The sequence below is a fragment of the Lissotriton helveticus genome, chromosome 12 (genome assembly GCF_964261635.1).
Source record: "Lissotriton helveticus chromosome 12, aLisHel1.1, whole genome shotgun sequence".
NCBI classification, from domain to species: domain Eukaryota; kingdom Metazoa; phylum Chordata; class Amphibia; order Caudata; family Salamandridae; genus Lissotriton; species Lissotriton helveticus.
The window spans coordinates 234,741,310-234,768,727 of record NC_136073.1 but is presented as its reverse complement, the minus strand read 5'-3'; the positions used below and the strand labels follow the sequence as shown (position 1 = coordinate 234,768,727).

The 27,418-nt window shown below is 43.9% G+C and overlaps 1 protein-coding gene across 4 annotated transcripts in view; it reads left to right on the top strand.

Moving 5' to 3' along the window:
- Positions 1 to 27,418, top strand: part of PIEZO1 (piezo type mechanosensitive ion channel component 1 (Er blood group)) — an 859,941-nt gene that overhangs the window by 536,981 nt on the left and 295,542 nt on the right. The gene's annotated exons all lie outside the window — the stretch shown is intronic.

The following is a 27,418-nucleotide window of genomic DNA, read 5'->3' as shown; positions in this document are numbered from 1 at the left end:
GCGAACAGCTGCTCACAGCTGGGCTGCGGATCTTCTGTTGCCTGGCGCCTAACTGTAAAATATCCCGAGCTCTGGCTCAAAAACACCCACAAGGAAAAATAAAATGTCACCCAACTTTGTCTTTTCCCACCACTCAGAAGCACCTGTTGGTATATTGCTTTTTGGAATAGAATCCTATCTATAGAAGAACTGGCTCAAGCATTGGCTTGCGTCGAACCATGTTGTGTACGAGGACATGCAGCTTGTAAAATTACTTATTACCTTGAAAATGTTTGTTGTGCCGACAAGGTATTTACTTTGACTCACGTGTGTAACAAGAAATCGTTAAACCCTTTTAAGGTTTAATGTTTTGCCTCGGTTGTGGGCAATAAAAACTGCCATTGGGAGGGTGGATCAACAGAGTCTACGCTGCAATTTTTTTCTTCTTTTGTGAGTTTTATAGTGCGCTGGTTAAAAAATACTCAAGGCCAGTGTTGCACATATGCCTTTTCGCTGTTATAGGCCAGCTCTTTTTGTTTCTCTTTCAGTGACCATTTTCCTGTTCATCAACAGGCATTAAGAATGAGAAAGAAATTGATTAGTTGGAATAATGTCAATTCCTGAATGCCCTTCTTGATATTTGTATCTTTTAAATTTGATAGGGAACTTTTAATTGCATTTTATTATATAGGTTTATGAAGGGAATGTGAAATAAGGAATGTCTTTTTGGGGTTGACAATTTTATGGGCATTTACAGTTTCCAAAAAACAAACTTATTTTTTGATTCTGTATTTATCCCAGCTCCTCTTTGAAAATAATGTCAATAACGAGGTCATCCTTAAAACTGAAATCCTAAAGAAAGTAAACAAAGATTGTTTTGGTGTGAAAAGAAAGCATGTATACTAGAACGTCAAATGCAAACATCTGATTGTGCCAAAGATGAGTTTGGATGCAAGATACACAGTTGTACAAAGAGATGCAAATGTAGGGCTAAGCAGAAGATACTCACTGAAGAGTAATTCTTGTTTTGGGGTTTTGGAGAGGCTATATTGAGAGCTAAAAGCAGCCCTGAAAATGTGCAATTACCAGCGCAGCTAGGAAGCCCAACAACCCACCCCAGGGGGCTAGAGGGGGTCGATCCTTACTCACAGGAGCGGGAAATACAACAGGGCGTTGAGAGGCTAGAAGGAGATGTTGCTGCAGGCCTCGACTGCTGCCTTTCGTTGTACGGTACAAACCATGATTTCAGTAACACTAACGCTACCGCTGTGCCAATGGATTGGCTAACACATATAGATGCGTAAAATTATCATTACCAGCAAAGTTTGGTCAATATGAAAAACTCACCTTAGCAAAGTTGTAAAGGTTGCCTCCTTCTCAAACCCTCACCTCCAGGTAATATTTTGTGCAAAAAAGAGTTGTTAGGGGTATTGTTTCCCCCTCAAAAATAATTTATGTGCAGGAGAATTGGCCCACACAAAGTAAATCTTATAGTAATTTTCATCTAACTTTCTTTTGTGATTTGTCACCTGTAATTCTTTTCCTTAAAGTTTCTTGAACTTGTCAATGAATTGCTTTAATAAGAAAGATCTAGGAGTTAAAAGGAAGCTCAATGGCGTTCCCTTTGAAAGTCATGGCTCTTGCACACTTACAGTCTTAGCTACTCTGAGTGAGAAGGCAAGGGTGCAAAGATCTCCACCTACATAACTAGATGTGAAATTCAATCATAATGTTAGTAGCAGTAGTTTTAAGATCATCATTTATTTATAAAGTTTTATATAGCGCAAAACCTGACGCTTGCAGGCGTCAGATTGCTGGATATAGATAGAACAGACAGCCACATTATCAACGATAGTACCTGCCAAACCTGGCATTGAAAGCAGCAGTGCAGAAATGTACCATATAGTCTAACCTGAACCTACAACCCACCAATGAGTCCATGGTGTTTCTCAGCAAGCTGAAATTACTTAACCAAATATCAGTGTAGTAGCGTCATTGTGCAATTTTCCTGGGCATTGTTTTTCAAACAGTTCCGACTATTGTAATTTGTTAACCAGAACTAAGAGAGCACAATTTCAGTACGTTAATAAATATTAGAAATGAATAACTATAAATGATATTACATCATCTAGGTAAAGTGCAAACCACCGTTCATGTGGTTTGGTTGTCATTTTGAGATCCTCATCATCCTTGATTCAATTTCTGTCGTAAAAGCCCCAACTCCTTTGTGTAAGGTGATGAAGACTCATAAATCCTACATCTGGGTGACTTCTGACCAGAACTGATGAATACCATTTTGGAGGAGAGATATCCTCATGCGTGGCAGAAATCTCTTGTGCAGAAATCTCCACCCGTGGATTTCCTATTGTGGATCCTTCCTATTGGTATTAATAGTTGTTAAGTAACAACAGGTCCATATAGACCTTTCATTTCCTTTTCTGATGTAGTAAAACCTTACACTTTACTGCATCTGAAGCTCTATTTTTGTCTTTCTGCAGTCATGACTTGGTGTTTAAGTCATTTTGAATACTGTTACCCATCTTGCCTCAAACCCTCTTGCTAGCAGACGGGTTCATGCATTCTCTGGCATTATCGTGAAAATAAAGAATCAGTACGGCGGATGGCCATCTCTGAGCCCTAAATTAAAATAAAAGTTGTGCTAAAGCGTCTTTACAAAAAAAAGTGCCTGCTACCAAACTGCAGCTTTTGGGTCCTCATAAAAAGTTATTTAAAAAGACACATTTGTTTTAAAAAAGCACAGGGAGGGGAGGTGGAGCTAGGGAAGAGAGGGGCAGGGCAAGTAAATGCCAGTGGTGAATGACAGCGGTAAGCAGGGAGGAGCAAGGGGAACAATGGAAGGAGGATAATAATAAAAAATAAAAGAAATTAAAAGTGCAAGATGGGAAGGCAGAAGGAACAGATTAACTGAGACTGGTAGAGGAACATGGAGAGCGTAGGTGTCCAAGTATGTACAGGTAGAAAAATAAGACAACGCATCACTGCAATACAAAATAAAAAAGTGGTTCTTGGAATGTAAGCAGTGAAAGGCTATAGTCATCCAATCAAAACAATCGTTAAAAATCTGCGCTCCAGTGGAGGAACAAACACAAAAAAAGGAATGGAAGCCAGTGAATAAGAAGCAAGCAGATGAGATTGACTAGAAAGGCAACCAATGACCAGCAATGGGCTGACCCAAGGCCGACTGTAAGCATTGGGATTTTACACAATAGATCTTCTGACAAACAGCTGAAGCTTTCTGTAGGTGGCACCTATAAACTGTAATGAAAAAATAAAAATAAATGTGAATATAAAAAATATTTTATATATAAAGTAAGATAAAAGAAATAAAGAGCACTGAAAACATGTAATGTTTCAGTATTTTAAGGGCACTGCAACATGATGAATGGGGATTGACTGCAACATCAGTCGGTAAATTTGAATCTGATATCCAGAACCCATTACAGGTGAGGAGTATGACAGAGCGTGCGCAAAGGTAACTGAATGTCAAGTAACGCCGGCTTAAATTGGTCCATTTGAATTACTTGCATAGGAAGCATGTGACGTCAGGGACACTGAATAGAATCCGCCCAGAAATGCCTCTCAGGTTACGCAAGATGTAGAGCATCAGATGCAGACCTTTTGCACATGACATAGAGTTGTTTGCAGGTACAGGCCTTTGGGTCTGAATTCACAGTCGAACTACAGCCAGTTACAAAGGCATGCAAGCCCTGACCTCTTGCATTGCCAATTGGGAATTATCCCTAGGATCCAGAAGGGTAAAAGGAGCCATACATTTGTAGCTCTAGGAACAGCACTGGCCACAAGATGTATTGCAAGACGTTTCGTTTTACAACTTAATAGCTAAGTCAGAGACATGGGGGAAATGATCTATAGCTGAGAAAGTTCAAATGAAGCTCTCAAGGCGTAGCGAGACACCGAGGACCTGGTGGATTGGATGAAATGCAGCAGACACCTTCCTCCCCAGACACCTGACCTCCATGAGCAGGTTCTTGATGTGCACGCTGAACCAGGAAACAAACACCAAGACTAGAAAATTGTTGGCCAACAACAGCGTGATCGGGGCATGGGACTACTGGAAGGGCCCCGGGCTAGCCGGTATCCTGTTTAGACACAAGATCTAGAATAAGTGAGTTTATTATTCATGGAGCACTGGCAGTGAATATGGATTTTACAATATATAGTCAAATGAATGCAATACGCAGTGCCTGAAGTAGACGACTGCAGAATATAGTAGAATAATAGACTTGAAGGACCTTTAGGGGACTTGGCGATACTTAACCCTGCATGACCATGGGGAGAAAATATATTTCTAATTTAATGCTGATGTGATGATACGGCCTGCCTGTGATATTCTACTTTAGTGTACTTGGAGTTTTTAAGTTTGCAATTGAATGTTGTTCAAATTGAAAATCAATAAACGTGTTTTTTTATAAAAATGTTTTAAAAAAAATATGGATGTGATATCCGTTGCAAATGGATAGGAGTTGAAGGGTAATGCTTCATGTTTGGCATTAAGACCTTCATTATTGTGGAGATGTCATTAACATAACCCTAATGTAAAAAACAAATATGTCATTATGAATTCTACATTTTGTATTCATCATTGCTGATACTGTGAATTAAAACATTTTCACATGGGCCCGTATTTACCAGCCCTTTCTTAACAGACTAACATGTTCACTTCTCAAATTCCATATTCAACTATACTAACTACCCAAATAACTGAATAACATATCCACTACTCAAATTACTTCATATTTATACTATACTAATTTTCAACACTAATCCTTTATGGGTACCATTAGGGGTAACAAGTGCTATATGAATGCAAATCTTTCTTCCCCTTTTATCCCTCTGCTATCCTTCTCACTCCAAGTAAACTGACTAATAGCCACCACTGAAATTACTTCATATTTCACCATATTAATTCACCACTAATCCTTTATAGGTTTCTTGAATAGCGTGCGTCAACAAGCGCTAAATAAATACAAACCTTTGTCCTCCTCTATCCTTCTGCTATCATTCCAAATCCAAATAACTGACTAACCTATCCACCACTTAAAATGTTTCACTATACTAATTCAACACTAATCCTCTATGGGTCCCGGAGTAGCTTGCTACTCGCCGAAAAAGCGCTTTGACGCCTCGTATGGGGTAGTAAGAGCTATATAAATGCAATTTCAATACAATACAATACAAATATCCCGAAAAGGGTATTCCTAGCGCTAAGTGAGACTTGCACATCATCTGACTTGAGAGAGACACTAGGTCTCAAGTACTTTGGGTTTTAATTAATTTTGGAAAGGCTGGATTTTTGGTTTCAGCACCAAAGGAAAGCAGCAAGGAGTTGCAGCTCCATGTCTGCAAAGAAAAACCCAAACGTATTCAAGTTGCTTCAGAGCCTCCACTCCCACAAGCCTTATTGCATGACCATATTTTCTAGAGCCATCCTTAATACTCAGTATGTTATGTTATATTATGTTATCACGGTTTTGTAGCGCGCACAGCTACTCAAAGAATGTCCCGGCGCGAGCCCTAGAGACAGCAGGAAGGGGGAGAGAGGAGAGATAAAACAACACAGAACCAGCTCAGTTGAAAAGGAAGGTTTTTAGTTTTTTCCTAAATTGGGTAGAGTTCTGTAAGCTGCGCAAGTCAAAAGGGAGGGAGTTCTGTGCCATAGCTGCCAAATAGGTCCGGGAGCTGCCACCCTTTCTTTTCAAGTGGAATCTAGGAATAGAGGCCATAAGCATATAGGAGGAACCCAAATGTCCGCTAGGGGAGTAGAACTGAAAGCGTTTCCTGAGACTCGTAGAGCGCAGCATGAGTTGTTACCAGGGCCTTGAAAGTGACCCTTGCCTTCACCGGTTGCCAGTGTAGATTTCACAGATGTTGCCTGACACTGGTACGTTTGGGTAGGTCAAAAAACAGACGGGCAGCGGCATTTTGCACCACCTGAAGTCTGTCCATTAGATAGGCGGGAAGGCCCGCGTAAAGTGCGTTTGCATAATCGATGCGGGAGATAACGAGAGCTCGGACGACTTTCTTTTGCTGCTAAGGGCAAAAGGGGCAGACATTTTCGGAGAAACTGCAGGATGCGGAAACGGATACCTATCAGTTTATTGATTTGGTTGCAGAAACTCAGCTTTTCATCAAACCAAATCCCGATATTTTTTACAGGCAGCCCTGAAGGTGAGTGCCTGGGAGACTCATCTGGCCAGAAACTATGCCAAGCCAAACCTGAGGGGGAAACTCTCCAAAGAATAAAATCTCGGTTTCATCTTCGTTACATTTCAGCTGAGCGCGTGTATGCCAACTGAACACCGCAGCCAAACAAGTTCTAACAAGGGCAGTGGATGTCTCTTGTTTTTTCCAGGTGAACAGGAGCTGAGTGTCGTCGGCATAAGCAACAACTTTAGCTCCCAGTTCCTCTGCCAGCTGAATGAGAGGAGTCATGTACAAATTGAACAAAAGTGGGTTCAGTACAGACCCTTGCGGAACCCCTGTCAAAAGAGCTTGGGGAGTGGACGTGAAGAGGGATCCATACTTGTTGGGTTCTGCCTTCTAAAAACGATTTTAGCCACTCACCCGTGGCACCCATGATACCTAATTTCTGTAGGCGGGCTAGAAGAAGTGAATGTGGACAGTATCAAAAGCGGCAGAGAGATCCAACAGGACCAGAGCTGCCATGCCCCCACCATACACAGTCTCACGGATAGCTTCCGTGATTTCCACCAAAGCTGACTCCGTGCTGTGAGAGGCCCTGAAGCCAGATTGAGACAGATGCAGAAGGCCATGCTTTCAATGAAGGCAGTCAACTGCTTATTAACCATTTTGTCGCATACTTTAGCGATAGCAGGGAGCAGAGAGATAGGACGATAACTGGCCGGGAGGTTGGGATCAAGAGTCGTCTTTTTGATAAGAGGGATAAGCAGTGCCTGTGTCCTTCCACTCAGTGGGAACAGAGGCCAATGTCAGATAGGCGTTGATCAGCTGATTAAGGAGAGGGGTGATGAGTCTGACAACAGCCACGCTCGCCATAAGTTTGGCAGGACAGGGATCATTAGGGAAGCTCGATTTAAGGGAGGATAGAGCCCCCAAAGAATCCGTCAGTGAAATAGCATAAAAGGTGGAAAAGGTGACTTTTGTAGGAGAAAAATTAGTTGGGCTGGAGGCACCGAAGTGGCCTGGGCATCCTGGTTGCCGAAAGCCAATTGAAGCGCCCTGACTATATTAAAAAAAAATTAGAAAGCTCTTCACACCAATCGGGAGAAGAGGCATGAGTGTTACTTATAGCTTTAGGAGTCACATAATGTTTCACAATTTTAAACAGTTCTTTAGCGTAATTGCAAGAGCGGGAAATACAATCAGTATAGTATGAGCGTTTCGCTAATACGATAATAGCATAGTATGACTTTTGGGCTGATTTCAAAGCAGTTTTGGCCTCTGTGCTATAATCCTGCCTCTATTTCCTTTCCAGCCTTTTACAGTGCTGTTTCTGTAATTTAAGCTCAGGTGAGAAGCATGGATTGGACAATGGCCTGTTCCGGCATTTGGGTCTCACTTGTGGGGTAAGATATGTAAGGTATGCATATTTCTTCTACTCTGTTAGTGCTTTGGAGGTATTTAGACATCTCCATCACTCCCCCATTCTTCCAGACTAAACAGATTTCATTTCTTAAGGTCCCATGCAGCCCTTGTCAAGTTGGTAGCTCTCCTCTGGCCTGCCACTGAGTCATTGCTGTCCTTTATTGAACTCTGTGCTCCTAAATCTGTTTCACAGGCTTCTCGGAGACAGGTCTAGGGCCTGTGCCAAGAGCTTTCTTGGAAGCCTGCAAAAGACAAGCCATATTTAAGAAGCAGAGATCGATCAGGGCTGACGTAGAGACCTTTTGTTTCAAGTTTGATCAATAGGCCCTGCTTAGAGGTCATGGGACCTGAGTGGGCACATAATGACCGATCCAGACCTGCGTTTGGTCCGGTCTTCAGCGACTGAACCTCCGCAACCCAGTCTCTTCTTGCCACAATTGCGTGCCGTGGATCCTGAGCCGACTGTTTTGCTCCGTGACTTGGCTGCAAAGAAGGTTGGCCAGTGCAGGCCAACGCTTGCTGCAGGGACTGTAGGCCAGAGGCAAGGAGCGTGATTGTGTTAACTACTTTGACCATTTATCTTGCTGCCAGTGGAGCCTTAATGGCGTCATTGGGTGTCGTCCAACCAAAATCTGTATCTTGAATTAACTGTGTAAACCGCGTGCTCTGTGGCTTCTGTGGGTGCCAAGTGCCCTGCAGATCTGGCCAGAAAAACCTGCTTTTTTGTCTCAGTTACTGCAGAATATCTACCCTTCCCTGGTACTTTCACTGAGCGGATTAAGTCTCCTGGGGAGGGCACTCCATTCTGCTGTTGGGGTCGCAATTGCTTAACCACTTCTCCGTTAAAGTAAGTATGAGTTAGACTCCAGGGAGAGTTGCTGACACACAGAGGTTTACTTGAAAATACTAAAGGGGTTCTGCCCACATCACCCTCCCATACCAGAGCAAGGGTCATCAAAAGATGAAAAAAAAGTAGAAAAAACAGTACTAACGGATTAATTCAACATTTAATGCTATGACCCAAGAAATAATTAATTGTCTTGCTCTGTACAAATTAATGTAAACAAATTTTACTAATCATAAGTTTATAAGGACATATAAACGTATCACAAGAAAAAGTGGCACACAGAATAATCCAGAAAATAACACAAAAAATATATATATAATCCTACTATACACAACACAGTAATTATTTACAATACACATATACAATACATACAATACATATACAACAGTGTACCCAAAGAAAGATAATTGAAACCTTTCTAAAATATTCACTCCCACTTCTGAGTGATATAAATCTAAAAGGGAATCCTCATAGCGCCTGAGAAGTAAATTCTCTCACAAAACTGTTTTAGTAAGGGGCGCAAGAAGTTGAAACAAACACGAATAAAGATACAAGACAAGAGTGTTGACTCAGTTGCGGTCGCGTTTCCGCCAGTAGACTCTTTATGGCTTCATCAGGACAAGGGTACTAGAGTAATATTACAAAAGTCACTAATTATATCAAAACAAATGACAATGCGCCATAACCTTCTCACCCATCTGTGTTAATGCAGTGCCCATTGTGCCCATCGAAACAAAATCCAAACTAAACTCGCAAAGAACCAATCAGAGCTCCAGAGGAACACGTGCAAAAATAGAACACCACGTCCCAGTAACAGACCACAGTGTTTAGAGAACAAGAAACAAGGATAAAGAAAGTAAAAAGGCATACACCAAGGGCAAACAAACTAAAATATGTGTCAAGGGGGGTGTTGTTCAAACGCACCAACATGCACAAGTCAATGCAGACTACCAGTACCAACATCCTACAAGGAAGGGCATACCTTGCAGGTAAAATGTCGATGGACCCTCCACTCCCACACAGGGGAGGGCAAGAGGAAAAATCGTCTAGAACTAGTGCCCAGTAACCTGTAGGAAAAGCAAACACATCAGCACTCACTGAACGGGGGTGGCAAAAAGGGGAGAGATAAGATTCCCACATGTACCATCATGTACCATGCTCACGCTCGTGTCTATGTACCTTAAGGGCAACAACAACGTACAATGTCCACTTTTAAAAAAACGGGGGAGGTAATACACGTCGTGGACGTTATGCAGCAAAATATGCAGGGCAAGAAATGTACGCTCCTACAGCTCCTAAGGAAACAAATAACAATACCACCATGTCCCTAGTTAGACACATCACTACTACCAGACTGTATCTCGCAGCGCGTCTAATGGCCGGGGGAAGCCAACATGGAGCATACATACCTTCAAATGGGGTCGAACTTGCTCCTAAACCGGCATAAACAATCCACAGGCAACAAACATCCGAGTTCGCCTGGCTCGCTCACGTCACTCCGGGGCTTATAAGGAGCGTGTTGACATCACAGGTCACACGTCGGGCGTCCCTAGCTAACAACATAAACAACGGACACCCAAGCACCGCTACCATACTGCCTTCAACCACTATAACTAGGGTTGGAAATAAACAAAGGACTGCCTCATATCGGAATATGGGCATCAATCACTGAAACATAGCCGTCAGTGAGGTGCATCAAATACACATCAGAATACCGCATCCATCCGACCCGCAGACCCAAATGAGGCGGACACAGTCAAACAATAAAAGTAACAGCTCTACCCTCGCACACCGATACAAGTAAGAATACAAAATGAATCGCCCATGTTAATCGCAAAAGGGGGAAATAAATATACGAACACCACCAAAAAATGATGAAAGGGAAATTATACAATAAAGAAACCCATCACCACACCTACTATGCTAAGATTTAGGGGCACTGCATAATCACAAGAGGATTCACACTCTATACCCAAAGGGAAGGCATAACATGCCGACAAAGAGCAGAATGTCAGAACGTAAATCAGAATTATACATAACTATTACAAATCACGGTAATTGTTTACAGTATCATATCGTCAATTCCAGTACAAAAATGTCATCAAAACGGAGGTACCAAATGAGGAGCAAATCCAGATAGACCTATAACCAGCCGCCAGGGCCCTCCATAATTAATGGGTCTTATCTGCGCTATCTAATACACAATCCACCGGGTATATTAGATCAATGCCCACAACTCATCATGATCGTTTAATCCATTTGTAGTAGTGTGGTATCTGTCAATAAGCCTGGCCTCTGTTCTGTTCAGTTTCATTTCAAGTTCTCCTCTACTTTTGGCGGTAATTACCACTAAAACTGACCACATCATCTCATCTTCATTGTGCCCAGCCTCAGTGTAATGTTGTACCAGTGGAGCCCCACTGGTTTTGCACCGAATGCGAGACTTGTGCTGGCCAATCCGCATTTTGACTGCTTGCGTCGTCTGGCCTATATAGGCTAAGTTGCACGGACATTCTACCACATATCCAACATTTTTTGTGTTGCAATTGGAAATAGAGCTCATAGTATGCGTCTGACCATTAATCGCTATACTTTTCAAATCTTTTGAATTAGAGCACACTGCACAGTTTATACACCGTAATGACCAATCAAAGCTGGTAGACCTAACAAACTCCTGGTGTCTTTTCTGATATGGGGTTCTCTACTGGCTCTTACGAGATGCTGTCTTATATTCTTCCCTGTTCGAAATGCAAAAAGTGGTTTTGGTATGTTGAGATGGTCAATCAGTCTCCAGTTTTTTAAGATAAATTGCTTAACCTTGTTGGCCTTAGGATTAAAAGTCAATACACAAGTCATCAGATTTCTTTCATTCTTTTCTTTCGGGGTCAATAAAGTCTCGCTGGGTGTAAACCATACTCTTTTGAGAGCAGCTTTCACCAACTTCCTAGGGTAACCTCGGGCACACAATTTGTCCAACAAATTTTCTGCATTTTTAAAATAGTCTTGTGTATTCGAACAATTGCGGCGAATACGCAGAAACTGCCCAAAGGGCAGGTTTCGTTTCAGGCTCCTCGGGTGGCCGCTGGTAAACTGCAGTAGAGTATTACGATCGGTCGGTTTAATAAATAAGTTAATCTCTAGATGAGCATTATTATCAAAAATCCACAAATCTAGAAAATTGATTTTCTCATTGCTGCAATTGATAGTAAATTTAAGGTCTGGGGTACACGCGTTGAGCCACCCATGGAACTGTTCAAGTTTTTCTCTACTTCCCATCCAGATGAGGAATATGTCGTCAATGAAACAAACCCACCTCGACAAGCACTGCCGAAATGGGTTCGCCTCCCAAAGACATATCTCCCCTCAAACTGGTCCATGACGAGATTCGCTATCTTGGGGGCAAAACAGCACCCCATAGCTACCCCCTTAAGTTGCAAATATAGATCCCCGTTAAATGAAAAGTTCTTTAAACAGATTTTGGCCAACTCAAGAATAAATTTAGTGGGCACCTGGTGAGGCCTGCTTCTCTGATCCAATACCAATTCCATCACCATTAAAGCTTCATCTTGAGGTATATTGGTATACAGACTCTCGATGTAGAAGGAGACCAACAACTGGTGCTCTCTGTGGAACACCGAGTTCTCTATTTTATGGATAAAATCCATCGTGTCCCTAATATAGGACTGTGTCATACTTACAAATGGCTTGAGAAAGGTATCTATGTATTTTGCCAAAGGCTCAAGCATAGATCCACATGCCGCAATGATCGGGCGTCCAGGGGGATTAATAGCATCTTTATGTACTTTGGGTAGTACATACAAAGAAGGTGTTTTTTGCTGAGAAGTGTTCAAAAATTCGTACTCTTTTTTTTACCCAAAAATCCACAATTTAGAGCCTCCGTCGTGAGGTACAATGTCTTAGCTTTTAATGTTGTAGCAGGACTATCTTGGATTTTACGATAATGGGTGGGATTACTCAGTTGTCTCAATACTTCGGAATCATAGGCATCACTGTCCCACACAACAATCCCCCCGCCTTTATCAGCTGGTTTTAATAACTGTCAGGGGTTTTTTGGCCAAGCTGACTAAAGCAGAATATTCATCTTTATTAAAGTTGGATTTGAGAGAGATTCTTTTCTCACTAAGTTTGTCTATTTCCCTAAGGATTTGATTCTCAAAAAGGACAATTTTATCAGGCATGCTAGCACTGTCTGGGCAAAAAGAGGATTTAACTTTAAGGCCACTTACATTCCATTTCACACTTTCATCTTGATCGGAAAAAAAGTTCTTAAGTCTGATTGTTCTAAGAAACTGCAGAACTTCTGTCTTAGTGTCAACTGGGTCTAGTACAACCAGGGGAACGAAGGACAACCCTTTTTGTAAAACCTTCAATTCCACTGGGGACAAAGACTGCTTAGACAGATTATCGACAGGTATTATTTCCATATCATTCATTTCAGAAATAGGACTAGGCATAGTCAAGCCTACAGTATCTTCTATGTTTACCGCATGTACACCCGTTGTCTGGTCCGAAACAAGTTCGGATCCTGAGGCGGGTGTGGTTGTGGGAATGGTTGGAAGGTTTGAAACTGCGGTTGTCTCCATGTCCTTCTGAACCCTCTGCCCCGACGTCCCCCTCTGTCTAAAAACGGTGGCGGGGCTTGCGGGTACTGATAAAAAGGGGGATACTGATGGTATGGCTGATAGTATGCTCCTCCGCTCTGGTCCGAGTCAGAGGATGAATTGGAAAATGTGAGAAATCTAGTCCGAGATCTTCCTTTATACTGGGAGTTTAGTGTCCCTAGATTGGTGTTTTTGAAAAAGTCTTCCTTTAAGTACGGGTAGACTTGCTCCTGATTAAAGTTTTTTATGTCCATGCTCAGTTTTGTTGTTTTTAAATGTAACCATATGTGTTTTAAAATCCTCCAAAGTCTTATTAATACTTTCCAAGAGGGTTTTTGCATCAGTGATGGTAGAATCTCCCTCTATCTCTTCCTCCAATCTTTTGATTTCTTTCAATTCTTCCTCGCTGATCCGCAAGGCAGTATTTATCGATAGAACTATCCAGTCTTGTGAACATTTAGTTCCTACACCACTAAAATCAATTAAATAAGGTTTATCCTGCAAAAAGATCACCGGGATATTTTTTACCTGTAATCCCACAGGTATAGTGTTGGTCTTTAAATAACCTAATAACACCTCAGCGTGTAATTGAGTCCTGGTATTTTTCTTCCTCAATTGAATTAACCTTTCTCCTTTGTCTGAACTTAAAGGTCTATCGCCAACCAAATCAGCTCCTAACAGGGACGGTATGTGTTTAAGTCTGTTAATTTCCTCGTCATTATAGCTTACCATATGAGGTTCCGACATATTACATTCATATGTACCTTCTTCCTCAAACTGTACTGTACAAAAAATAGAATCAAACAAATCTATTCTGACATATACATCTACTTAACACACAGAATATATAATAGAAAAAAACAATAGAAAAATACTGAAAAAATAGAGGGGTGAGACGAGAACTATGGCACAATACAACAAGCATTTGCAATGCAATAGGTCTCGCAGCATTAAAGTTTGAGTTATTGGCATTGTGTATGACAATGCGTTGCAACATTTTTTTTGCATACTTTGAATTGGTGAGCAGTTTGAGTGTGTGCAAGAGTGCTGTTGCTCACAGCTGTTATTATTCACGCAGCTCTAATGATGCACCTCACGCACAGGGCTGACAGTTATTATTCACAAAGCTCTGATGATGCACCTCATGCACGGGCTCACAGCTGTTATTATTCACGCAGCTCTAATGATGCACCTCACCACGGGGCTGACGCAGTTATTATGCACCTCAGCACGGGGCTGACGCAGTTATTATTCACAAAGCTCTGATGATGCACCTCAGGCACGGCTCACAGCTGTTATTATTCACACAGCTCTGATGATGCACCTTTGGCACGGACTCACAGCTGTTATTATTCACACAGCTCTAATGATGCACCTTAGGCACGGGCTCACAGCTGTTATTATTCACACAGCTCTGATGGTGCACCTTAGGCACGGGCTCACAGCTGTTATTCACACAGCTCTAATGATGCACCTCACGCACGGGGCTGACGCAGTATTATTCACACAGCTCTGATGATGCACCTCAGCCACAGGCTCACAGCTGTTATTATTCACACAGCTCTGATGATGCACCTCCGGCACGGGCTCACAGCTGTCATTATTCACACAGCTCTGATGATGCACCTCAGGCACGGGGCTGACAGTTATTATTCACAAAGCTCTGATGATGCATCTCAGGCACGGGCTCACAGCTGTTATTATTCACACAGCTCTGATGATGCACCTCCGGCACGGGCTCACAGCTGTCATTATTCACACAGCTCTGATGATGCACCTCAGGCACGGGCTCACAGCTGTTATTATTCACACACTGCCTAAGGCACCATTAATTAAGAAGCAATCGCCTGATTGCACAGCCGTTGACATGTGAACTCGCACAGCTCGCCACAACCTACCTGTCAATCAAAGACGAAGCTGCACACCAACAGTTCCCAGTGAGGCCGATTTGCACATGATGCATGTGCCCAAGGTCACAGGAGGCGTCAGATGAGAGCAGACAAGACTATAGCGACGGATCGCGCAGTCCAACCCTTTAATACGCGCGTTAATGAGATGAGTGATGTGACTAAACCATTATGGGATTTATTTACAAGCCCCTTGCGATGCCGGTAAGTCACTTTCTCCCATATTAAAAATGACTCACTTACTGCGCAGGGTGCCTGTAAATAAGTCCCTATCAGTGCGCTTCACACGCACTCATATTTAGCAATCCCACATTTCGAGTCCGCACTTGACGCTGCACTCCCTGAGCCCCTGCACGTCCCGTAGTTTATGAGTAGTCTGTAATACGCATGGGCAATTATTGTTACAATCAACAATATAATGATTTTGCTGTAGCACACGTACAGCTGTGTGACGTGAAAAAACCAAAGCTGTTTCATAAACGACCTGCAAGCAAAATAATCCAGCCAACTGGCATTTCTCTTGGAGGCAATTAGGTGTGTTAGAATTCTGGGTTTAAATTTAAACTCAACATCCCATTATGAGGATAAAAGCGTTTTCCACCAAATCACAATTTCGAGTGTTAAAAGAAAAACAGTGACTTTTCAAAATACTACAGAGGCAGAAAATAAAATAACCATCTGAACTAAGGAAGCGCCCAGCCTTGCAATATTTTTCAGGAAAGATTTTAGGATCTAACCAGAGCAAAGAAAATGTTCCATAATTGAGTGGTCATGTTCCTGCGTATATCTCAGTAGAAATCGTACGACTTGATTAGCGAGCATTTGCAATGCTCTTATACGAGAATTATGCCTTACATGGGTTTGGCACACTTGTGCACAGGTGGCAGTATAGGGTTACCGATGATGTAATAGGGCCGCAGGTCAAGCACGCCCTGGCGTTTAGAAAGTGGTGTCACCAGAACCCTGGGAGGGCATTATTTGACCCCAATTCATGTTTTTACATAAATATGCTTTTTAACATGCAACACCTTTGGTGGGAGCGGGACTTGCGTCTTGTGCGCGAATCCCACTCCTAAGAAGACGTGCGCACGCAAAACGAAACCTATCGTGGGGCGGGACTTCCGTTTTGTGAAGCCCGCGCCCACGGAGTGCCTGGAGGAGCAGTGGTGACGCTGGGCTCCCATGCCCGAGGGGGAGCCCCGCGGTAGGAGGCTGCACAAGTCCGGAGTGCCGGTGAGCGGGGAAGGGGGGCATGCCTGTATGTGTGCGTGTGTCTGTGTGTGCGACGGCGGAGGGGTGGGGGGGGATGTCTCTCCGTGCGTGTATGTGTGCTTGTGTATGTGTGTGCGCATGCGTGCAGGGGGAGGTGTGCCTGTGTATGTTTGCGCTTCCCAGGAGACAGCCACGGCGAGCGCGTTCGCGCGCGCGTGGCCTGCGCCGATCGCCTTTTGCGAGATGCGCGCGGCCAGGTGCTGTCTCCTGGGTAGCACAGTCAGTAACAAAAGATCTCCTGGCGGACACAGCGCTGACGCGCTGTTACGCCACGAGACCTAAAAAGGAGTTTTGGTACCCGAGTCCTGCAATTTAAAAGCGGGGAAAACGCAATTTAAGCATGTTTTCTAGTTTTACTTTATACAAATCAACTAGTAAATGAGTAGCAGCTATTTGTCTTTCCTTATGACAGTTAAGGCTATGTTTTGTCTTGAGTTTCTTCTCACTTTTGAGCATTGGACATGAACACCAGCTACATTAGAAAGGTCACATTCCTTGTTTATAGGCACGGGGATATTACTGATTTGCTCAGAACACAGGAATGTGAGTGGACCAGATACTCGAACCGGACTCCCCAGTTCTAATGTCGGCAGCTCTCGCTGCAGCGCCGCATCCTAAATAAAGACAGGAAGGCAGGCAGGCAGACAGAAGGCACATGAAAGCTCGGCTCGTTATGGGCTCGAGGTTCCAGGATTCAGGCTCTCTCAAGCTTTCACTGGCTCGCCCATCTCTTTTCCCAAGTGATGAAACTAGGTAATCCAAGGTAAGTCACTCTATTCACCTATGACTGAAATACTACATTGCCTAAACTGAGCGTGCCTATCCCTGTCGGCAGTTAGTGTCACAGCTTGCACTAAATGAAATTGCATTTCAGTAACGTGCATCAACTGGACAAAAATGGCGCGCTTTTACCGGAAACTGGGCCCGACCTGAAGTCTTTGGGCATCTCTGGTGTGGCTTTGCAGCGCCTGTCCACTTTACAGGTGCCACACATTTGCGGTGTGCCAACCTGGAAGACATGACGAGCCCAGGTCGAGCCTGCTCTGTTGGGACTTGCCAGGTAATGACAGGACACGGAGGACAAAGGAGCATTTTTGGCATTCCAGACCAGGCACACACGCAAACAATAGCCAGTGACAACAGGCAAGCTGCAGACAAGTGGCTCAATTACAATGTTATCATGGCGAGGTGGGGGGACAAATGAACACAGGGCCATGCGCCGCGGCCTCCTCGGAGAACAAAGCATTCCAGAAGTGTGTGAATAAGGCAAGCGTGCAACTGGGGCGAGGGTCTGCCTACAGCAGGACCCCCCCTCACCCCAAAGCCCTAAAGAGGGCTCCCCGTCCCTCATGGGCGGACACTCCCTGTTTACCTCTAAATAAAACGCAGGTCCCGGTGTACGTGTGTGGTTGAAGCACAGACGACACATGCACTCAGCGCCACAGGGCTGTCGAGTCACGCTGAGCTCTGTCAGCAGCTCTGCAGAGACCCGTGTCTGCTCCTTCAACCTCTCCAGGCCTCAAAATGACGCAGCGCACGTAAACGTAATCCAAGTTCTGTCAGACTGCGCTCGTACACCACGTTTGACAAACTCATAACCGTGGAACCGTTAGAACGGTATTTTAGCAGCAACAAGGGATTAGTTTAGAATATGCCTGGAGAAATCAAAGTGCATTGCCGCCATTGGCAATTCTGCTACATAGCTTCACACTTATTCAGGAGAAAAACATGACACGTTACTTTGTAACTCTGCAACTTGGAGATACGCATAATAATAACAATGTGTTTAGCGCTTACTACCGCCGTTCTTCATTTCTAAACGTCGCAAATAACCCCAATTAACGGTAAATAATGGGTCGACCTCAAGCTAAGGAGCATGGAAAGCGAATTCCGGGATTCAAACCTACAATCTGCTGCCTCCAGCAGACTTTCTGCGTGAGCTTGCCTGGTCATCTTGTAAGCGATGGATTGGATTCATATCTTTCTTAATTATAAAGGCAGCCTTAAAGACACGTTTAATGACCTCTTAAGACCAGGGTTGTCTTCCTTTCTGAATACGAAGAAGGGAATTAACACCTTTCCACTTACTTGTGACATTAACTTTGTGAATCAGTGCTAGATGCTTTTTAACATGCAACACCTTTGGTGGGAGCGGGACTTCCGTCTTGTGTGCGAATCCCACTCCTAAGAAGACGTGCGCACGCAAAACGAAACCTATCGTGGGGCGGGACTTCCGTTTTGTGAAGCCCGCGCCCACGGAGTGCCTGGAGGAGCAGTGGTGACGCGGGGCTCCCATGCCCGAGGGAGAGCCCCGCGGTAGGAGGCTGCACAAGTCCGGAGTGCCGGTGAGCGGGGAAGGGGGGATGCCTGTATGTGTGCATGTGTGTGTGTCTGTGTGTGCGACGGCGGAGGGGTGGGGGGGATGTCTCTCCGTGCGTGTATGTGTGCTTGTGTATGTGTGTGCGCATGCGTGCAGGGGGAGGTGTGCCTGTGTATGTTTGCGCTTCCCAGGAGACAGCCACGGCGAGCGCGTTCGCGCGCGCGCGTGGCCTGCGCCGATCGCCTTTTGCGAGATGCGCGCGGCCAGGTGCTGTCTCCTGGGAAGCACAGTCAGTAACAAAAGATCTCCTGGCGGACACAGCGCTGACGCGCTGTTACGCCACGAGACCTAAAAATGTATTCAAACATACAAAACATAATTACATCTAACATCATATGTACATAAGCCACCCCATTGAGTAACCACGTTTATACACCCACAATCACTATTAACAACTTAATTTTTTCAACTAATGATATCTACAACAAATACAACAACCCTCACACTTCACAAAGGTAAAGAAATACTTGAAAATACTAAAGGGGTTCTGCCCACATCACCCTCCCATACCGGAGCAAGGGTCATCAAAAGATGAGAAAAGTAGAAAAAATGGTACGAAGGGATTAGGGGGGTGCCAAGTGCCCTGCAGATCTGGCCAGAAAAACCTGCTTTTTTGTCTGTTACTGCAGAATATCTGCCCTTCCCTGGTACTTTCACTGAGCGGATTAAGTCTCCTGGGGAGGGCACTCCATTCTGCTTTTGGGGTGCAATTGCTTAACCACTTCTCCGTTAAAGTAAGGATGAGTTAGACTCCAGGGAGAGTTGCTGACACGCAGAGGTTTGTCAGGTCTCCAAAACCCATATCCTGGGTATGGGAGCGAGAAGGTGCAGGCCAGCTCATGTGCAAGTGAAGAAATGTCACTTTGGCAACTGCTCAAGGAAGGTTGTGGTTCTGTTATTGATAAGCAAATGCTGACGAAGGTGTGGAGATATTTTAGACTAGTGCCTATGTCTGTAAAGTCAGTACGGCCGGGACAGTTCAGTCACACGTACGCCAACCAATAGTCTTTTGACCATCTCAGTGAGGACAGAGTCTTCTTTTTGGCATTTGAATTGTAATGTGTGCTGTACGTACTCGTGTGTTAATCAGTCCCACGTGTGGCACCATCCTGTCGTTGTTGCTTGCCCCTCTCCCCCACTTTTTTTTTGTTGCTTTAATCCCTTCCGCGCTGATGACGAAACCGCTCCGTCATCAGCCACGGTAGCGCTGTGCTGATGACGGAGCGGTTCAGTCATGGCCCGCTCGACGTGCCTGCGCGGTGCTGATTTCACGCCTGCGCGGCGCTGATTTTGCGCCTGCGCGGCGTGTTCTTTTGATCGGGCGTGGCCATGACGGAAGCGCTCCGTCATGAGCACAGCGCAACCGAGGCTGGTGACGGAGCGGTTCCGTCACCAGCATGGGCGCGGCCCCCCCACCCGCCCCCTTAGTGCTGCGGCAGAATAGCCGCCGCAGCGAAGGTGTTAAAGGACCAGTCACAATGATCAGGGTGGAGATTGTCATTCCATCTCACATTTGGCCCAACAAGACTGGGGCTTGCCTGAGGCTGATGAAGGTCTGCTTCAAAGGCGACTCGAGTAAGTGCTTGTGTAGATGGTACCAACTCAGTTGAGATTGGCAGGGGTGTTCCTCAGGGGCGAGACCCTTTTCTTTTTACTTTCTACAATAATGACCTTGATGGTTTTCAAAGTCAAGGGCTCAGGACATACCACAGATCGACTTGTGCCCACTCCTTGTGCTCCTCTGTGCTGATGACGCAGTTTTAGTGGCACATTTGGCTAATGGGTTGCAAAAACATCCAGATGCAACTTGGTGCTTTTGATTTACAGAAGAACTTAGCAAAATCTTTTGTGAAAAAAACCTCATTTTGTTCATTACAAATTTGTACATAAAAAGAAAACTTTCCTGTGTTGGGTGGTTCCTTTGTACTCTGCTTTTAGACTGGATCATCACTGAATGGTTAGAATACGACGACTTGAAAGATCGTCTTTAGGTTTGCCAATAAATTGGGCCCATAAACCATTCAGAGGTTTTAGCAATTTACAACAGGAAGCACATCTCTTTTGGAACTTATGGGGCTGATCTTTGGGCCTACACCAACCAGGTGGGGCTACAAAGGCTTTATCTGTCCCTAAACGTACATCTATTTATATTTGTCATGCTAAGCTAGTGATCATTTACTCAGAGGACCTTATTAGGCTTGTCCATTGTCACGTTGGCTTTCCATTTGGTCAAAGTCTGTCACAAATTGTAACCTTTTGATAACTCTGGACTGTCTAGCCCTGGAGTAGGGACCGAGAATCTCCTCTTGTCCATTACCTTGGGATGTATCCATACACTCTGAAAGTTCTTCCTTCCATTACTCATCGGAATGCGCTCCGACTTTTCTGCACTTTCCTCTTGCACGCCATGTTGTTCCCTATTCTGCTTGCCCTCGGCTCTGTAGAGTATTGTTTTGTTCTACTGGTTGAATTTGCATAGAGAACCTGCCTTGACCAAAGAGTAAATGAGCAGTAGGGAAGGAGCCTATGGCTTTTGTAGAGCAGGTTTCTAGGAAGGTCTTAATCTGTTGCATTGTCATCTGATGTAGAAAAGACTTCCAATGGGCGGGTTAATTCTATAACGATGCTCATAGACCTTTTGTACTGGGAACTTTCTGCATCCACTGATCACACCACGGTTGATGATGATTTGGTTGTGTGAGTGGTTAAATGAGGGCATTGAGAGGAAAATATCTCTCCAATTCTCAATATGCCTGGATTCTACCCACTTTTAGCAAACAGACGTCGTGTCATTGGGGAGCCAGGCCTCCTCACTATGTTTGTCATTAATCCTGGCCTATCTCTCTCACTCAACGCCCTCCAGTTCCTCCAGTTGATCCACTATGAAGTGCACTCCTCGCCCTCAAGCTATCGACCACTCCTCTAGCGGGGGTTCTTCGCTGATCAAGTATGGGAGTGGGGGTGCGGGGACAGCGTGGTGTGTGTGTGGGGGGTGTTTTTTTGTTTGTTTTGACTCCCCTTTCCTTTACAGAGAGCTTTCAATAGTTAATGAAGTCTGCTTAGCTTATTTAGATCTTCCAAAATACCTGATACTATGTTGGACCTTCTCTTTGCAGTCTCCGCTCTGTCCTCAGCACCCTTACAATATTGACACTAATCTTTATACGTCATTCATGGAATTATATGTCTGGCTGTTGTTCTGTCTTTCTGTGAGCATCTTCTCCGTACTTGTCGATTTTCCTCTATTCCCATCTCTTCTACACTATCAGCTAGATTCATCAAAGAAAATTCGGCTCGCAAAGGGCCAGATTCTGAGAATCTGGCCCTTTGCGAGTGCAATTCTTGCATTTGAGATTCATCATCCCAAATGCAAAAATCGCTAATTGCGAAATCGCATATTTGCGAGGAATTGCATTTAAGGAATCTCTATTTGAGATTCCTTAAATGCAATTCATCAACCATTTTCAATTTGCGAATTCGCAATTTCTGGCCCTATTTACCACGACGTCAGACTTCGTTGTAAATAGCGAAAACTCAGAAAAATGCACTTTAGTGCATTTTTCTGAGTGGTATGTTACACACACACATGTCCTTTGGACATGTGTGTGCGCAACATCTGGGTACATTTGCTTTTCAGGGGTGCTACAGGGTGTCCTTTGGACCCCCCTGGCACCCTTGAAATCGCATCCTGTTTGTGATTAACAAATTGCTAATCGCAAATAAGGAATAACTCCCCATTCATTCCTATGGGCCTTTTTAGGCCCATAGGAATGAATGGGGAGGTATTCCTTATTTGCGATTAGCAATTTGCCTATCGCAAATAAGGAACATGTAGGAATCGCAATATTTTTTGCAATTCCTACATGAATCCCGTTTTGCAAGTCCTTAATAGCGATTCCTTATGAATCGCTATTAAGGACTCGCAAAACTGGATAATGATGAATCTAGCTGTATATCTTTACCCCCATCGCTTTCTCTTAATCTTGCAATCTATCTAGACCCTTTTCTTTTAGTCCTTTCTGTCCCTCCATCCCCCATCTTTAGCCCTGGATCTCTATTTTCATCTTTCCCAATCTCTTCCCCATTCCTTTCATCTTTTTTCTATCCCACATTTCCTTCCTGCTTATCCTTTCGCTTTTGTCCCTTACCCTCTCTTTTTCTCTTTTAAACCCCCTAGTCATTATTCCCCCCTCTTTTCTGCTGATCCATCTCTTTCCACCGATCACATTTTGTTTATGTCTCTCTACTTATTTGACTCTATATCTCATTACAACACTCCCACCATCTCTGTAAATATTTCCACCTCACAATTCTTTTCAAGTATCTCTGTAACTACCTGTCAGAGAAACTTTTGCAGAACCTGCACAGGACATGGTTTGCTTCCATGAGCCTGATAGGTGGGAACCGCAGCTAGCAAGTTTGAAGTTAAGTACACTCTTCATTCTAGTAGCATAAGCAGGGGTAGGTGGGCGTGCCACTGGGCCCGATGGACTGCCAAGCTGGCTCACACCAAAAGCTTGATTAGGTTTTATTAACCTCTTGTGCCAGCGAGCAAAATCAGAAAAATGCTATAAGGGAAGAGTGCGTTGACTAAAGTTGAGTGACCGAGTGACAGATAGGGAAAGAGCAACGATGACAGTGGAGAAACAAGCATTGCCTATAATGCATTAGCAGGAAAACTGCGGCATTATTACTCCATGTGAAATTGTGAAGTAGAAAATGGTTGTTCTCTCATTACTGATGACATAATGTACTCTATGGCACAGTGTAACCATATGTGATACGCTGTAACTCGCTAGTACTGATCTCATTAGCACTCGCAACAGACAGCTAAAAAATATCTTTAGCCCGCTAGAGAAAAATAGAGACAGAATAGAGAGCGGGGCAAATGGAAATAGTTGGTGGGAGACGGAAGGATACAAACAAAAAAGTAAGGTGGGGATAAACAAGAAATAAATTAGTGAAGAAAGAAAGGGAAGACAGTTTGAATGATAAGAGGGAAAAGAAAGGTGAAAGTAAAGGATAGACGTAAAAAAAGTTAAGTGATGTAGGGAGGGCAAAAGCCTGGAAAGTAAAGTGTACATGGAAGTTGGATGGATAAAAGGGTCGGTGAAAAGATGAATTAATGAAAGGGTGACACAATGGAAGGAATTAAAGGTTGATAAGTGAAAGAATTAATGGAAGGGTAAAAGAATGGATAGATTGAGTGAAATAGACGAGTTGGAAGGGTGAAAGGATCTATGAGTGGAGAAAAGGATGGAAAGATGGATGGAAGGGTGTACATTTGGTTGGCTTCAAAGAAAGAAAGTTGGAATGAAGGATAATTGAGTGAGCAGATGGATCATCATGGTATGGATGGGTGAAAGGATGGATTCATGATTGATGGAGTGGCAAAAGACTGGGTGGAAGACTGAATGGATGGATGTAGGAATGTCATTGGATGAGTGCATTATTAGTTGGATGGGAGGAAAGGTGAACGGATGGATGAATGGATGGATTGGTATGCCAGGTAGATACAAAGGGATGAGTGGATGAATTGACTTGTGGGTGGGGTCAATGCAAAGGCGAAAGAATTGATGGATGGTGGTAGATAGTGGGAGGAAAGGATGGATAGATAGCAGAAAAGTTTGAAAGGTGGACGGAAATAATTATGGGTGAACAGATTGATAAATTGGTGGATCAGTGGGTAAAAGGATAGATTGTTTATTGAAAAGGTGGGTGGTTCTAATGGAAGGTGGATAGATGGATTAATGGAAGGGAGTGAAAGAAACTCTTCTCAGAAGGGTTGAGGGCTCGCGTGGTGGCATTAGAGGAGTCTTTACAAGTGGGTGATGTTTTAATTTCATGGCTCCTCCCTTGGTGTGTACACAAAAGGGTCGCCACAGAACCCATGTTTTGAGATCTCGTCTTGAGGTGAGAAGGTTGTTGCTAAAATCCGAGACTGAGAGGAAATAAAATGCTTGCTCTTTCTCTGTGCAGGCTTGTGGCATTGTCTGTACCTCTGGTGTACATGGATTGTGATGCCTTTGTGCGGGGAGTTAGCTCATTGTACATGAAGGCTGCGTGCATGAGTCCTATTTTGTAATCTGTCTTCCGCAGTGGCGGCTGATGTAAGGGCGGAGTGGCTGAACGGGCGTGGGGGAACGATGGCAGACTGCGCCTGGAAAAAATATATAAAAATAAGAACTTACCTTCAGCCAGCTGCATCGCGCTCTTCTGCTTCTCTGCAGCAGGCTCCCAAAATCACCTGTGGTGAATCCTGATGATGCTTTCATGCAGCATGAGAGCAGCATCAGGATTGGCCTGAGCGCCTTTGATTTGCGCTCCCAGTGAGACTGGGAGTCTGTGTGTGCTGTTTCCAAACCAGCAACACAGCTTGGGTTGGAGACCGCTTCAGTGCGCATGTCAGTTTAGCTGTCCTGAGACTGCTGGCCAAACAGGCATGCGCACTGAAGGCAGTGCATACCACTCCCCCTCAGTGCCTGTCATCTCCCTAGTCCGGCCCCCAAGACCTGGTACACTTAGTTAGAAGAAAAGTAAAACGATAATAAAAAGGGTTTAAAACCTGTTTTATTATCATTTTATTTTTCAAGTTTTTGAGGGTGCTGGTGGGCGGTTGACGCTCCTCCGCCAAGGCGGAAGAGCTGCCGCTGGTCTTCAGATGGTGGAAGGTGAACCAAGCACCTTTTCTAGGTTGCGAGCAATGGCAATGAATAGCTGAATTTAATGATTCCTTGCTCCAAACAGATAGATGTAGCCAAGAGCCAGCATCCTTTTAGTGCACACAGGAGGCACTCAGCGGCTGTTCTTCTCACAGTGGCAAAACTGTTTTTCAATGGTGATTTGACACTAGCCAAACACAGTGGTTGACTCCTTTCATTAAAACATGTCGACGTAGCGAACATTTAATGTTTACTATAGCTCAAGGCCAAACAGTGTCAGCATTTCTCCAAAATTAGCATAAAGATGCACGGAAAACTGCTGTAAAGTGGGTGTCTCATATTAAGGACTGGGAAGAAAGCACAGATGTCTGCTAGAGTTCTGGTTACTAATGCTTCCAAATAAACATAGCACTGGCTCCTCCCAGAGGAATATTTGTCTTTCACCTCTTGCTACTTACTGCCTGTTTGTTGTGCCATTCCGCCTCTTATGCAGTGCTTGCATTGCAGGGAATGGGGGACTGTTGTACATCATAAACGTACATTTATCGCCTAGATGCATTGCGAAGAGAAAGCGATGTATTTAGTTTTTTCACTCCAGCATGGTTGCTAATGGTTTAGTTCACACTCAAAATGCAAGCCGGGCCTATTGGCTTTGCCAGTGCTCCAATGTACAATCACTAATCCCACATTTCCTCCAAATCTGATACTTCTACAAACTATTGTGAATAAGTATTTTCTTGAACAGGTCGGTGATGAGTCTGCAGTTTGCCCCTCAGTCAGTAATCGCAGCTTTGCCGTGGCTGTCATCATTGTTCCAGTATTTGCTGCAGTTTTAACTGGGCCTTGGGTTTTTAATTTAGATGGTTGAAATCAGTGCTTAATTTGAGCCAGTGGTTTCTGGTGCTCAGTACCAGTACTTAATCACCATCTCTTTTCATGAGCACCAGTTAAGGACACATTCATTTACGAAGAGATTAAGTGATTTGCCCAAAATCACAGAATGTTGAGTCGACGGCGAGACTCGAAACTGGTTCCCCAGGTCTGAGGTCGGTAGCTCGGTCCATTACACCACATCCTCCCCCCAAATGTGGATTATTATATTATATATATTATATTATATTATATATATATTATATATTATATTTTCATGGTTAGTAGTTGGTTCTCTTTTAGGTGGCGCTAACAGGAGAAATAAGATAGTGAAAGCTGCCTCAGAACGAGAGCACGGCACTTATTTGTTTTACAAACTAACCACTGATACAGAAGCACCTATATATAAAAAAAAAGTCTGTAATGTGTGTTTCTGGAGGCAAAAAAGAGAACCCTGTTTATACTCAGCATCCTGCTTTCATTAAAGAAGGGTTGATGAGGACACAACTGCTGGACATAATTACTATTGTGTATCCGTACTGGCAAATTCTTACGTGGTCACTTGCATAAAAGACCAGTTCATAGTTACTGTCACAATAGTGATCATGCATGATTACTGGCGCAATCGAGCTGAGAACATGTTTATGCAGTTACATAATCAGCGAGTAACTCTGTGAAGAGATGAGACATGATTACTTGCACAGTAGCTGGCGGGGCACGATTACAGGTTCGGTAACTGGTCAACATAAGTGGCACAATAATGGTGTGGTGGTGAGAACTGGACTTTGTAGGCCTCTCCATCTTCCTTCCACAAATTTCTAAAAACTTTGAAAAATAACAAAGTACATGTGGGATAATATTGAAATATGGGGACTCTGGACCACCTTATTTCAAGTTTCACACCATCTAAGGTCCTCAGTAGGTGTACACTTCATTAGATCCTAGGTCCTGTGCCTCCTCCTTGGTGGATGTGTGTTTTCTAGCGCCTCTCTGGGAGTGTTCGATTCACTCCACCCAGTTGGATTTACGCCCTAGATCTCCCACCGAGTTGATGCTTCTAAAAGACCTTCCTTTTCGATACCATTACTATTTGGGAATAATTTCTAAATCGAAAACTTTATTTAAAGATCTTTTTGTGCTGTTTGCGGGCGTTCTTTAGTGTTTGGTGGATGCGTGACATCCACCAAACATTGGCGGATGTGCTGTCTGCCTTATTTTAGATTTTATATCCAGGCACTCACTTGAAATAGGGCTGCAATGATTTTTAGCAG